Raw genomic sequence first — 14,720 nt, forward strand, 5'->3', positions numbered from 1 at the left:
ATGGGTCTACAAAATGAAGGTCACAAGTGATGATATGCCTAGGTACAAGGCCCATTTGGTCGTGAAAGGGTTCAAGCAAGAGAAGGGTGTGGACTTTGATGAGATATTCTCTCCGGTTGTGAAGATGACCACACTTAGATGCATGCTTATACTAGTGGCATCAGAGGATATGGAGCTTATGCAGATGGATGTCAAGATAGCTTTCTTGCATGGGGATTTGCATGAGGAAATTTACATGGTGGAGCCAGAAGGCTTTGAAGAAAAGGGAAAAGAGCATTTAGTTTGCAAGCTGAAGAAGAGTCTCTATGGTCTTAAGCAAGCACCTAGCGAATGGTATCAGAAGTTTGATGCTTTCATTCGGTCCCAGGGTTTTAGAAGGAGTGAAATTGATCACTGCCTCTACACTGAAAGAGCTAAGGATAATAGCCTGATAATCTTGGCACTATATGTGGATGATATGCTATTGGCTAGCAAGAATACTTATGAGCTAGATGGATTAAAGGCCAAGTTGCATGAGGCCTTTGATATGAAGGATTTGGGATTTGTAGGTCATATTCTTGGTATGCGCATCACGCGTGATCGGAGTAGGAAACTCCTTTGGCTTTCACAAAAAGAGTATGTTACAAAAGTATTGCAGCGTTTCAATATGGAGGGGGGGAAGGCAGTGAGTACATCATTGCCTCCATATGTGAAACTGAGTCATACAGATAGTCCCAAATCAGATGAGGAAAGGGCCATGATGGCCAAGGTTCCTTATGCATCAGCAGTTGGGAGTCTTATGTATGCTATGATAGCTACTAGACCAGACATTGCATTTGCAGTGGGAGTTGTTAGCCCGTATATGGCTAATCCAAGAAAGAGGCATTGGGAGGTAGTTAAGTGCATCATGAGGTACATGAAGGGTACCAAGGAGATGTGCATTTGCTTTGGTAGAGGAGACATGCGTGTACTTGGGTACATAGATTCAGACTATGCAGGGCATGTGGATAGTAGGAGATCCAATTCTGGTTATGTGTTCACCTTTGCAGGTGGTGCAGTGTCGTGGATGTCTCATGCACAAAAGTGCGTTGCTTTGTCTACCACAGAGGCTGAGTATGTTGCAGCCACAGAGGGTTGCAAGGAGGCTATATGGCTTGATCGACTAGTGGGAGATTTGGGGATTCATACAGGTGTACCAACATTGCATAGTGATTCCATGAGTGCTATTCAGCTAGCACGGAATCTAGTCTTTCATGCAAAGACCAAACACATTGAGGTCAGGTACCATTTCATCAGGGAGGTACTTGAGGACAAGCGCATAGAGCTTGTCAAGGTTCATACAGATGATAACCCTGCAGATATGCTAACAAAGAGTCTACCTAGTCTGCGGTTTGAGTATTGTCGTGTATTGATGGGCATTGGATAGTATGCTCACTGATTGTTCTCCCTTAAAGGCACATTGTCCTTTAAGTGGGAGGTTGTGGGGGTTAAAGGTCACTGTGCCTTTACCCCGGTTATGTACAATACTCAAACACATATATAAATGAATGAAAAAGAAGATTAGGGTGGTTCTGCACCCACCAAAACTTGTGTGGCTCTCTGTTTCTCTCTCTCCCTCTTCCGTTCTTGCTTCCTTGAGAGCACTCTCACCAACAAGGGTGAAGTAGAAGGGTACTTTTATTTCATGCTACACACATATCATTGAGAGCGTTTCTTCCTCAATACTATCACTAATTTGGTAAGCAGGTATTCATTTTGGGCCCTTGTCTATTGTTGTGAGAATAGTGTAGTGCATTCATTTTTTGCCCTTGTCTATTGTTGTGAGAATAGCGTAGTGCATTCACATATACTTAAATATGAAAACAAAGTTACTTGCTAACACCACCCATCAACAACAAATACTAGGAAGAACAGATAGCTTTTGTGTTGGCTAGCAAGAAACAATAACTTTCAGCTAAGAGGTTGGCTATGGCAGATTTGAGGTGAGAAGACGACATAAAAAGGTGATATCACCCCTTCAAACTTCCCATAGAAGCCACAATCCTAAAATCATTCCAGCTATCATACACTAAAATGATATGAAAGTAACCGTCTCCCAAAATGATAACCATCATTTAATGTCACTATGTCCTGTTGGACAATCCTTGTAGATAATCCAAACGAGCAGGCCAAAAACAATGTTCGCATCTCTCTCTCTCTCTCTCTCTCTCTCTCTCTCTCTCTCTCTCTCTCTCTCTCTCTCTCCCTCCCTGCCTCTCCCTCTCTCTCTCTCCCCCCCCCCCCCCCCCTCTCTCTCTCTCTCTCTCTCTCTCTCCTCTCTCTCTCTCTCTCTCTCTCGCTTGCTCCCCCCCCCCTCTCTCTCTCTCTCTCTCTCTCTAATTATCTAACGAGCAAGGCCAAAAACAATGTTCGCATCTCTCTCTCTCTCTCTCTCTCTCTCTCTCTCTCTCTCTCTCTCCCCCCTCCCTGCCTCTCCTCTCCCTCTCCCTTCCCTCCTCTCTCTCTCTCTCTCTCTCTCTCCTCTCTCTCTCTCTCTCTCTCTCTCTCTCTCTCTCTCGCTCGCTCTCCCCCCCCCCCTCTCTCTCTCTCTCTCTCTCTCTCTCTCTCTCTCTCTCTCTTTCTCTTCCCCCCCCCGACCCTCTCTCTCACTTCTGTGAGACTCTCGAGATGAGTCTCTTTGAGAGAGAAATCGGCTTACCCATTCTAAAAGTAAAGAAATATTTAGGGGATAAACATGTGTTAAATAATGCTAATTGGTTGTGCTATTGGGAGTGGGGATTATGTAAAAGTTGCAGACATGAAAAGAAAGCAATCAATCAACATGTCAAGAATAGTGTAGTGCATTCATTTTTTGCCCTTGTCTATTGTTGTGAGAATAGTGTAGTGCATTCAAATTTGGCATATAATTAAATATGAAAACAGGCATGAAAGCCTAAATCCCAAATCAAACCTACTTGTGGAAGCTCATGCGACAGACTGGATGAACAGGGCTGGACCGCAAATCAGAATCTGAGTGGAAAAATCACGAACTTCGTTAGAACTTCAATGCTCACGAAACTCGATGGGTCTAGCTACTGCTCATCTCCTCGATGGATAGTCTGGCGGTCACACCATGTCTACGGAACCGTTAGGACGGGCTGCAATGCAGCAAGAAATTATTTAGATAGAAGCATAGTAGAAGGGAGGAAATCAAAGGGGTAGATCAGGCCGTGCATTACCATGTGCACTGCATACAGTGGGGTTGTAGCCTGAGATGGCTGGTAGCTATGTCATCTATGTCGTGCGTCATGAGGAGCTCTGCAGCCAACTGCTGGAGATGGGATCAACAATATGATGTACTGGCTATCAAGCACCTCACGCATAAGTGCTCTCCTGAGCTCAAGGTTGTGCACAGTACATGGAATGGTACTTCAATAGTGAGCACTAAGAACAGGGTCATGGAACGTCTTTGGCAAATTGGCTATGTGCAGAATAGGGCAGATGGACATTGGCCATGTTGGCTGTGTTCAGGAAGCGGCAAATGTTTGAGATTCATTTGGGCACACATTGAAGGGAGCAGGAAAGCCATTAGCTTTGTTTTTTTTTCCCCCTCCTTTCCCCCCAAATGCATGCCACTTTGGGTACATATAAATAACATAAATATATGTATATATATATATATAATTTACATATATATATATAGCTCCAATCATATATAACCAACTTTGGGTATACCTTCCATTCTTCACCGCACTAATTGCTTGATTTTTTCTTAGTTCTACAACTGAATGCCACCTCCTTATAGGCCCAAGGTCATTCCCAATGCCCCATGGTAGTCCCATGGGGACAATTCAGCTTTTTGAGGGGGAGAAAAATAAAACCAAGAAAGTGTTTGTATGTTGCTCATGTGGCAACCTATGAGTTGTCTACATGGCAACCTCTGTTTCTCTCAATATTCCCCTACCATGCTATAGGTGTCACTCCCCCATGCTATCCTAATTTTGGGGCTTACGTGCAAGGAGCTGACCCATATATTCCAACAACCTCTCTCAATGAGCCATTGTGAGTTGTAGCCCACTCCTCAAGTATTGCGCTCCATCTTCTCCTTAGAAAGAGAACTTACAAACACATCAAAGGCATCCATTGTGTGAAGTATAAACACCCATAGATCATACTCCAAGAATTGTGTTAAGCCCAAACAGGCATACATGATACCTGTAAGAAAACAATATGTCGTCTATGCTCAACAGATAACAGGATCTTGTACGTAAGAGAGAAAACCAGATAGTATGGAGAATCAAAAATTTGATTATTGTAGAACTGATACAATAGATGGCACTGCCTCCCAGTCGTGCGCTCCTATGAAAGAAGCTTCGATGGCGAGCTGGAAACATTAGAAGACGGAGGCTGGATGCTAAGGAATCAGGGTTGCTGTAGCCAGTGATGAAATGGGCTTCACGAGCTTGCTCTTATATAGGCACCACAAGTAGTCAGTTAGAGCCAATTAGGTGACCGACCTAGTCCACCCAAAATGGTCAACTAGGGGTCGGTCTCGAAATAGGCCACTGACCACGATAGAACCGGTGCACAAAATAGAGCAACTAACGTACGGTCTCCGTTCAGCCCAGAGCCATCTGGGATCATCTGAGGCTCCAAACAGGCCTCACAACCCGAGAGTGGGCTGCCCTGGGAAATGCTCCATCTACCCTGAGTGCAGTCAATCATGGGATGCCTTCCCACACTTGCATGTAGCCTAGTTGGTGGTGTGCCAACTCTATCTGAAGCCGTCCTGCCATCAGGCCACACATGGCCCCCATCTAGTGTCCAAACCAGGACCTACTGGATAACCGAGCTACTCAGATGCCTTCTCCTCATATGGGGGGCTTACAAGTAGAGTTAGCTAAGTTCCCGCATAGTTACACAAGAGTGGAGCATTAATATCTAACAATACCTATCTAACAATACCCTGAAGACAACAATTTAAAATTACAAAAGCTAAAGACCAAATTAGAGTATAAATGCAAAGAAGAAATTATAATGAGTAGTTCATGTATATATTTAAATGCCAACAGGCTTGATTAAAAAATACATTTGTAAGCAAGGCAAGATAGAAGAAATAAGACAACAATGCTAGCTTAAAAGAACAAAACTCACCAAGATGGACATAACATCAAAACATCAGCACAAATTTGATGTCCATCTTCTTTTTCTTCCTTGAGACATAAATTCAAGAAGAAAAGAGTCCCATATTAAAAAAATAAAGTAACATTAAGAAATGTTAATGGTTTGTGTGCCATGCAAAGGGAGGGATTATTTGATAAGTTCATGAAAGAAGTTTGTGTGCAAAGCTTAGAGTCAATCATTTGATGGATTCATGTTAGTGGTTTGTGTGCAATAAAAAGGGCGGGATCATTTAATAAGTTCATGTTAGTGGCCTGTGTGTAAATTAAAGAGTCAGATCATTTGATAAGTTCATGTGTGTGGCTTGTCTACAATGCAAAGGATGGGATCATTTGATAAGTTCATGTTATTGTCTTGTGTGCAAACCAAAGAGTCGAATCATTTGATGAGTTCATGTTAGTGATTTGTGTGCATTGCAAAGGATAGGATCATTGATAAGTCCATGTTAGTGGTTTGTGTGCAAACCAAAGAGTCAGATCATTTGATAAGTTCATGTAGTGGCTTGTATGCAATGCAAAGGGTGGGACCATTTGATAAAGTTCATGTTAGTGGCTTGTGTGTGTGTGTGTGTGTGTGTGTGTGTGTGTGTGTGTGTGTGTGTGTGTGTGTGTGTGTGTGTGTGTGTCTATGTGTGTGTGTGTGAATTAGGATCTTCTAGGAGTATTCCAAACTTTCACAACCTATAAAATTTGTGAGATCAAATGTGAATAGTATATTCTCTAAATTTCTGATCATGAATAGATCTATAATTGGGATAGCATCCAAAAGCTAGTATGATTTGATGCTATATATTTTATTTCCTTTTCTTTGTGTGTGTGTGTGTGTGTGTGTGTGTGTGTGTGTGTGTGTGTGTGTGTGTGTGTGAGTGAGTGTGACTCACTGAAATAGGATCACTTCTTCTAGATGCATTCAAAAATTTAGCAACCTATAGATGTGGGGCCTACGTGTATATTATCCATTATAAATTTGGGGATTCATGAGAGTGGCATGTAAGAAATGTTGAAATATGTATTAACAACCATACAAATGATGTCTGATCCACATCAAATATCCCACTCTCATTCAATTTTGTACAAAGTATTAGAGCCTTTCGACACATGCACATGTGCTAAAAGCATACCAATGCATAATTCTTGCAATCACACATGACATCCCTTTCATTGAAAGAAATGGGTCTATGGTCCATAAATAGAGGCCCAAAAGACCCCTTTCTTTGTAGAAGGAATTTTAGCTACTCATTAGGGGAGAATTGGTCTCTCAAAAGAGCCTCATAAGGAATGTTAGGGAATGCTCAGTGGGCTAAAGGGCTTAGAGGGTTCCAAGGAGGCCTAACCAACCCAACCTAGGTGGGTTAAGCCCATGATTGAGCCCACCTCTCCCCTCATCAATGAGGGGAGGGGGCCACTTTTTGAAATTTGAATTTTCAAATTTCTAATCTCCCTCCCTCCTCTCTCTCCCTCACCCTCCCTCCTCTCTCTCCACCTCCCTCCCTCCTCCCTCTCCCTCCCCCTCCCCCTCCTCCTCCCTCTCCCTCTCCCTCTCCCTCTCCCTCTCCCTCTCCCCTCCTCCTTCCTTCTCCTCCTCCTCCTCCCTCCTCCCTCTCCCCTCCTCCTACTCTTTTGGGCTCCTCCTCCTCCCTCCTTCCTCTCCCCTCCTTCTCCAATTGCCCTACTCCCTCTCCTCTCCTCATCCCACCTGCAGTATCTCTCCCCTCCTCATCCCTCCTGCAGCAGCTCCTTCCCTCCCTTCTGCACCAATCACCCTATTCTCCTCCTCCTCTTCCTCTTGCCTAGACCTGGTTCTCCTCCTCCCTCTTCCTTGCTACTCCCAACCTCTCACTACTCCCTCCATTGGAGTGGTTACATCCTTAATTCTATCCAACCTAGCTCCCCAATTGGATAAAAATTTGTGGCATTCTGCAACCGCACCCACATACCTCAACCAGTGAAGATCTGTCTTGACCTTTTGTACTCCCTAATCATCCACTGGTGCACTTACAACATTTAACATATAGTAGGGGAACTACCACTTCCGGTACCTTGGGATCATAAGCCGCCATTTTGGTTCCTATTTTCTTGACCGCATTTGTGGTTGCTAGGACATGCATACAATTTTGAGAGAATTCAGGTTCTAGCAGTGTAGCATACCAGTGCTCATCTCGATCCTCTCCCATGTCCTTCTCATTACAAGCTTGGAACACATGGATGGGTGCAGTCATTTGGGTAGTGTTTGAGTGGAGGTCAACCCTTATAATTTGCTCATTCTTTCACATATAAATTCTATTTGAGGCCCAATCATGGACTAGACCTATAGCACACATAAAGGGTCTTCCCAAGATGACATCATAGCCATCCAACTGCGAGTGGAAGTCCATCACCACAAACTAAACCCGATAGGTGATACTAAATGTCTTGATCTTTATGTCCTTCAGGTTTTCCACTGGCTGAGCTTTAGCACCATCAGCTAGTTTTACAATTAGGTTGGTTCTCTCCATTTCAAGCTTTCTTCATTTTGCCTAGCACTGCTTTGTGACAATGATGATCCCTACTCCACCATCCAATATCATTACCACCTTCTTATTTTGGCAGAAGATTGGAATCATAGCATTTGTGTCATCACTCTCAAACTATTGACCCAACTTGCTAACAAGTTTCTTTAGCGAATTCGGCTCTTTTGCAAACCTTTGACTTCCTTGGTAGCCACCTCTTCTAGGGTGACCATCTGTCTATTCATCCAATCAGAGAGATCTCTCCAAAGGATGGGGTTCCCACTTAATAGGGCTTGTATGGGCATTTTCACCTCTATGGACAAGAAGGTAGAAAGTTTGGAAACATCCTGAGGTTGGCCAATCAGCTCTTGGCCTTAAGACTATGGTTCTTTAAAGCTTTAAAAGGGCGCGTGGTCCTCATCTACAACCTATGCCAAGTAGGGTCTTCATCAAACATCTTATGACATAGGAGAGACTTTCCCAATGATGTGCTATTCGTGACTATCTTATCCACCTCCTTATCCAAGTTAGGCAAGGGATTTAAAGACCTTTTTGGAAACTGATGGTTAGGATGGATGGTGTCCATGCCACTACTCAAATCTTTCTTGACATTCCTGGACTAACCGTTGTGCCTCTTCCAAGCATTTCTTCTCCATGGCTGGATCAAGCTATTGATTTTGGCCCATTGGGCTTACATCCCATCTATGTGGCTATGCTTCACCTTCCCTACCCTTCTCATTAAGCCATGGTGTAGTGGGGCTTACGATCGACCGTGTAGGTCCTGATGATGTCGAGGTGGTGGAGACCATTGCAGTCTACTCATCTAAGCCACTCCCGATGATGACTTGATCCAAGCCCTTTCCTACCTTAACTCCACTTGTGGCCTTTATACTTAGACTGAGAGGTCGTTGCTCTTTCCCTATTAGCTTGTTTACGGAGCTCCTTACTTATGGCCTTAGCCTGGGCCCTCGTGATCACTTTCAATGATACTCAGGACACCTGGCCCCTTTCAATTCTCAGTGGTTCAATGTTGGCTTTAGGGTTTAGAACTAATTTGGGAGTCCTCCTCATGGGACAATCATTGTAAAAATGGTCCACCCCACAACTAGATCATAAGGGGGTGCTCAAATTAGTTACTGTTGTCCTAGATGTAGGTTGGTCATCTTTGTATGGGCAATCTTTAAGAAAGTGAGATGCATTTATACGAGGCTATGGTATGATTAGCAACTACCTTATATAGACACTCACTTGCGTGTTCTGGACCTTCGCAAGTGTAGCATTGGATAGCCAGTTTGCAATTCATGGTGTTCATGTCCTTGGTTCATTGCGCTGTGGGAGCCATCTGATACATCTAAATATATTGCTCACCCTGCATGACGTAGTGACTTATCTGGCTTGTTTGATACACAGGACTCTCATAAGAAGAGGGATTGGGTGCCGGTAGGACATAGTCTAGGTCCTCCCACTTGCTCGATGACTCTTCAATGATAACCTAGTTTATGGGGCTAACTCATTGGAAAAGGGGATTGTGGACCTAGAACTGGTGGTGGCAATGATAGGTTTTGAGCCCATAGTGTCCCTTGGTTGGCAAGGGGGCTCCTTGTATGTCTATCTAGCCCTAACTGTATTGATTTGGTGGTGCAAGTAACAACAATCATTGCCTTTGATGGTACATGGGTGGGGGCATTAACTTGGGGTATCTACACTACAAAGTCTCATGGTTTCCCCATCTAGCACAATGGGCACAATAAAGTGCTAGCCTTGCCCCTAGGAGAGGGTACTCATTTGTAGGGTGGTTGCCCGTACATATTCCACACCACACATTGTCTCCCCTTGGTAACAAGTATGGATTACTTGAGCCTTCTCTACCCAACCCGCCCTTGAGCTGTTGAGCCACTTCATTTAGCAGATCCGTGGCTACCTCATCTTTGTTTCTACCCTTAATCCTTGAGTGGCATCCTTGGCCTCAACAGGGTTAATTGTCTTGCTAGTATGAGACACTACAAAAGGAGAAATGGGTGATTCTTTTGGTTGTGCTATATCCTTCATATTGTCATCCAGGAGCACAACAGTCTTGCTACACAACTTGATGGATGTGGGATTCACAGTATACAAGTGGTCATGTACTTGGAATCCCTTAATCCAAATTATAAGGAATTGAGTTAGAAGCCATTCGTTAGTCATCCTCTTATGCAGTTCACAATGGGAATCTAGGTGTTTAATCTTGGCAATGTATTCCCATAGGGTTTTATGTTCCTTTTGCTTAGCCTCATACAACTGGTTGATCAGACTCCATTTCGGCCCCATGGGAGAGAATCCCACTTTTAAGGCCTTCCTTAATGTTTCCCAATTGATCTTTTCCTTAGCTCCTCAGGCCTTGTACCATTGGCTTGCCTCACCACATCAAGGCTAAGGTCGAATGCAATCACATTATAAAAGTCATCAATGTCTCCAAAGGTCTCGCAGATCTGCCAAACCTTTTGATGTGGGAGATGAGGTCTCCTTCTCCTAAGAACTTAGTGATGACCTTAGAGATCATGACCAGATGGCTCCGTGAAGTATTAATGTATCTTCCCATGACCACTTAGGCACTGCCCCCACTAGGACTAGTGCTTGCACTAGGATCCTCATTGCCTTGTTCATGAGCACTGTCTATGGTCCAAGCGGAGGTGCTTGAGGGGTTAGCGTTGTACCATATTTTGGTGGCCCTTGGGGTGGATTATAGAAGTCTGTTGTCCAGACAAGAATTGGGTTTGCTAGTCCTAGCCTCATGGGAGCTAGAGCTAGCATGCGTGGTGAGCTCGGGTCTACTGGCCTCACCATATGGGCCTTGGCATAGGTATATTTACGTTAGGCATAGGCCCATAAGATGGGGCCGTGGGGAAAGGAGTACCCTCTAGAGCTCCCTCCCAAGTCTTGTTCAGATTCAAATGAGGGGGGTTGGATGTGTTAAGGTGCCATTTGATCATTCCCCTACCCATTGGTACTTGGTGGCCAAAACATGGGTACCCAAGGCTCAGACGTCCTCATGAAGGATAGTTCACCCTCATAGAGCTGAACACACGGCCCTAGAGGCTCCTCGGCTAAGACAGGTATGGGATTGCTTTGAGAATTTCTTGAGATGGACGTTAGTGGGGGGTCTTGCTGTCCTTCAACCACTCTAGTTTTCTTAGCAAAGGGATTGACTAGGTCGGGTCAGACAAGCCATACCATCCCATGAAATTGGAGAATGAATCCCTCAAATGTGAGATTGTAGTGGAAGGGTAGGGGATCAGGGCCTTATAGAGCTAGAGTTAGGAGCCACAAAGGCCCCAAGATTCAGGTTCAAGTTTTTCCCCATTTCAGCATTAGAGCTCATAGCATCCTTCGAGCTTGAGGACTCCGTGTGTGTGGGACCCTATATCAAGTATGAACTTAAGGTCGAGATCCTAGATGGAGTTGACAATGACTAGCTAGGACATTGTTTGAAGCTCTATCCTCTCGTTTGAGTTCAAAACCTATCGCCCTCCCAGACCTTAGGTGCGTCACCTACTTCACCTGGCTGCCCAATCAAAATTAGTCTCTATGCCTTTTTGGCCCTAAAAGCAACAATTGTCGCTGTATTAGCCTTAAAGCAATAACTCAAGGAGTCATTGCATTGTTAGTCTCACTACATTAGCAATATAGTAGCAACAGTCGATGCGTTAGCAATATAGCAACAACTCTTAACATAGATTGAATAATGTGATGGGTGATTAAAGCAATGACTGATCTAGCAATGACTAGTAAAGTAGTGAGACTGCTTAACGCAAAGGGTCAAATATAAGAGTTGACCAACTGATATAGCAATGGGTTACGAGTCACTGCATTAACCGTAAGGTAGGGGTTGACCTCTAAAGTGATAGTTGTGAGTTCATTAAATGCCATATGGTGTTAGGTGAGGTGGGTGGCTTGTGGTCCACATGTGAGTCGTGCTGTGTTATAAAGCAGTGATTTTCAAAACTTGCAAGTACACAATGAAGACCAAAGCCAAATTTTTTGCCTTATATACATTCCACATTTTGAAGGGAGGGCTAATCCTTTTACTCTCATGTACCTCTCTCATTCTCATTTTACAACCACTTGGGCCCATTCGGCCCCAAGGTAAATGTCATATGCTAATCCTCACACTCTCTCCTACATTTTTGCTTGCTTTACATGAACTGTTAACCATGGTGGTGGTGGTTAACCATGGTTTTTCATACAATGTATCCAAAATGCTCATCAAGTCCTTTGTTAACTTCTGATAAAGGATGTTGAAAGCAATTGACACTACCAAACATAGTCGTATCATTCCTAGTGCCTTTCTATCAGGAACCTCCTAGTCTTTAGTTGAAATGCTCACATGCTTCATTGCTATCTCACCTCATGGCTGAATCTTCATCACTATCATGCGACTTCTTAGATTTTGCCAATTTCTTCTTGGTTTTTCTTTTTGAGGATTTGCGGTTCTTAGCCATCCTGCCGTGCAAAGATTCCCTTGCTCGCACTGCTTGAGCATTGTTTGTGTCCAATCCACTGTAGCCAACGCCTTATGTAGATCCCGAGACAACCCCAAAATGTAGTCGTCATCCAAAACCTCTTGAGCAGGCTTATTCAATTGCGATACAATCTATCCAGAGTTTGTGGAATCATTTTTTCTTTACAAAACTGTCTCAAGAATGCGGTGTAGACAAGATTATATGAGGCGAATTGATCCACCGCATACTTTGCAAGCCACCTTGACGCCTTGGCTACTAAGGTTGATTCGAACACTACCTCCTGTCGGACTGTCGGAGTGATACCACGAGTGGCAGATTGTTGACAGCATAGACTTTCTCGAACTGTTGGACATGAGCATCCAAGTCATCAGATTTTTTTCCCAAAAACCTAGAATACTTGACTTGGCCCACCATCATGACACCTCCAACGTTTGGTGCTCCTCCTCCGGATGGTACTCGTTGACCGAAGAGGTTGCGAGAATCAATCGAAATCATTGTTGGAGATGAGGTTGCACTCAACACCCTATGTCATCCAATGAGACCCATACTCATTGACCTGACCGCAACCTTGGCGGTGAGAGTGAATGTGAAGGCGTTCCTTGATGACGGTCGACTCTGCCCAAAGAAATAATGTCTCCATGCTCAGCATCACTCCTCCTTTGCCACCATAACCGTGTCGTTGGTGTTAAAGGATCAGGAGGGCCTTGCGAACGTGTTCGCATGCATGCCTATTGGAAAGATAGCAACTATAGAATGCGCTACCAAGACCACTGAATGAGGTTCTTCACGGGGATTTCCACACTTGCTCGACCGTAAGCAAGGTGTTGGGGGTCAGTCCGTATCCTTTCGAGTTCATCTTGAAAGCTGCGAATGTGACTCCTCACCATTGTAATCTCTTCTTGAACCTCCGCCAGAGTGCATGCTCATGTATGCGACCTTCCATGTGAAGTGCCTCTGTAGTGACATTAAGGAGAGGATGCCATGAGATCGCCAACACACCCTACCAGAAGAAAGTTAATCACCACATCACGAATTCCTTCTATGATAGTAAGAATGGGCATCGTGATCACCAATGTGTAGCATCATAACTCAGCGCAGACGCTACGAGAAATAGAGATAAAAAAACATGCGCAACATCTACGAAAAGAATACAAAGAATATGAATAGAAAGATCACAACACTACGTAACCCTGTATTCTCGGAGCTTTATTTTGCTCCCACAAGTTTTGTCCTTGTTTCCTTCTCTTGCCTCTTATGAATGCCACGTTCCCACTTTCCCTTATCTTACTCACTATCTCCCTCATCTCCCCTCTCCCCCTTATTCTCATTGTGCATCACTATCTCCCTCTCATCTCCCCTCCCAGCTACACGATTGACACTTGTGGATAGCCTTTGCTTGCATTGCTCTCAATGAATGTGGGTTGGAACATGAGGTCTCTCTCGTATCTTTATTACTTACTATCTTCTAAATAAGAGCGTTTTGTTTGATCTATGTCCTTTGTCATAAGTAATCTTTCCAAGAATAAGGTAAGTTCTCTTTTGTAATGGAAACCTCTTTGGCTTGCATGTGTAATATAATGACATTCTTGCAAGTTTCCTAATGCTAATGTATTGTTATACCCATGTTTTATGAATAGCAATATAGCATGTAGCTACTTGGGTAGAGTGTAGCTTCTATAGTAGGCTAGGCTAAGTAGCTACTATGCTATGTTAGGCTGGGCTATCCTTGAATGTAAATTTGCAATTTAGCATGTAGCTAATATGGTGGGCTAGGGTTGGGTTATCCTTGAATGTCAATCTATAATGTAATCTTGACAATGTGCTTTTGAGGCCATACTTGTATGCACACACACATACACACACGTGCATTCATGCACATGCATACATGTGTGCACGCATGTGCATGCACACACACACACACAAAAGTGCATGCATGTGTGCACGTGTGCACACACACAAAACGTTGATTGTCTTTTCTCATCACCTCGGTGGTTCACCAATGTGTCCGTGCTAAGCGTCTGGGTTAACATTGTCACATTTTGTAAATTCCTACAAACTCTTGTAAATATGCGCAATGCACCCATGGATCTTGTTAGAAGTTGATTTGGAGCCATTGTGCCCAATAGAATCGTAATACTAGGGACAAGAGGTTAGAAAAGGTAGGAAGGGAGGTGACTTGTATAAAAGGTCAAAAGTCAAACTCCGGTCTTCGATTGTTACTTGCAAGTTTTGAGAAATAGAATCTCTCTTCTTTTCCAAGAGTAATCTCGTGTGTTTCTCTTGTCTCTTGCCTTTTTGAATGCCTCTCATCCCCCTTCCCCTCTCTTGCCTCTTGCTTCTTATCCCTTCTCTCTCTCCCTCTCCCTCCAATATAGGCATGCGTCTCTTAGATATGAGCGTAGGATTCTTCTATAAGCATACATTGATGATATATGAGTGTGTTTCTTTTATGTGATTGTCTTATATGTATATTAATTCTATATGAACTTGGGCCTCTTCTTTATTTTAGGCATGATAACTTGGCATCTCTTTACACTCCTTCTATATGATCATTCTATATGATAGCCTAATAGCTTGGTAATTCTATATGCTTC

The sequence above is a fragment of the Dipteris shenzhenensis genome, chromosome 27, assembly GCF_047967505.1.
Source record: "Dipteris shenzhenensis isolate YYH24624 ecotype China chromosome 27, Dip_SZ_1.0, whole genome shotgun sequence".
In the NCBI taxonomy this organism is placed as follows: Eukaryota; Viridiplantae; Streptophyta; class Polypodiopsida; order Gleicheniales; family Dipteridaceae; genus Dipteris; species Dipteris shenzhenensis.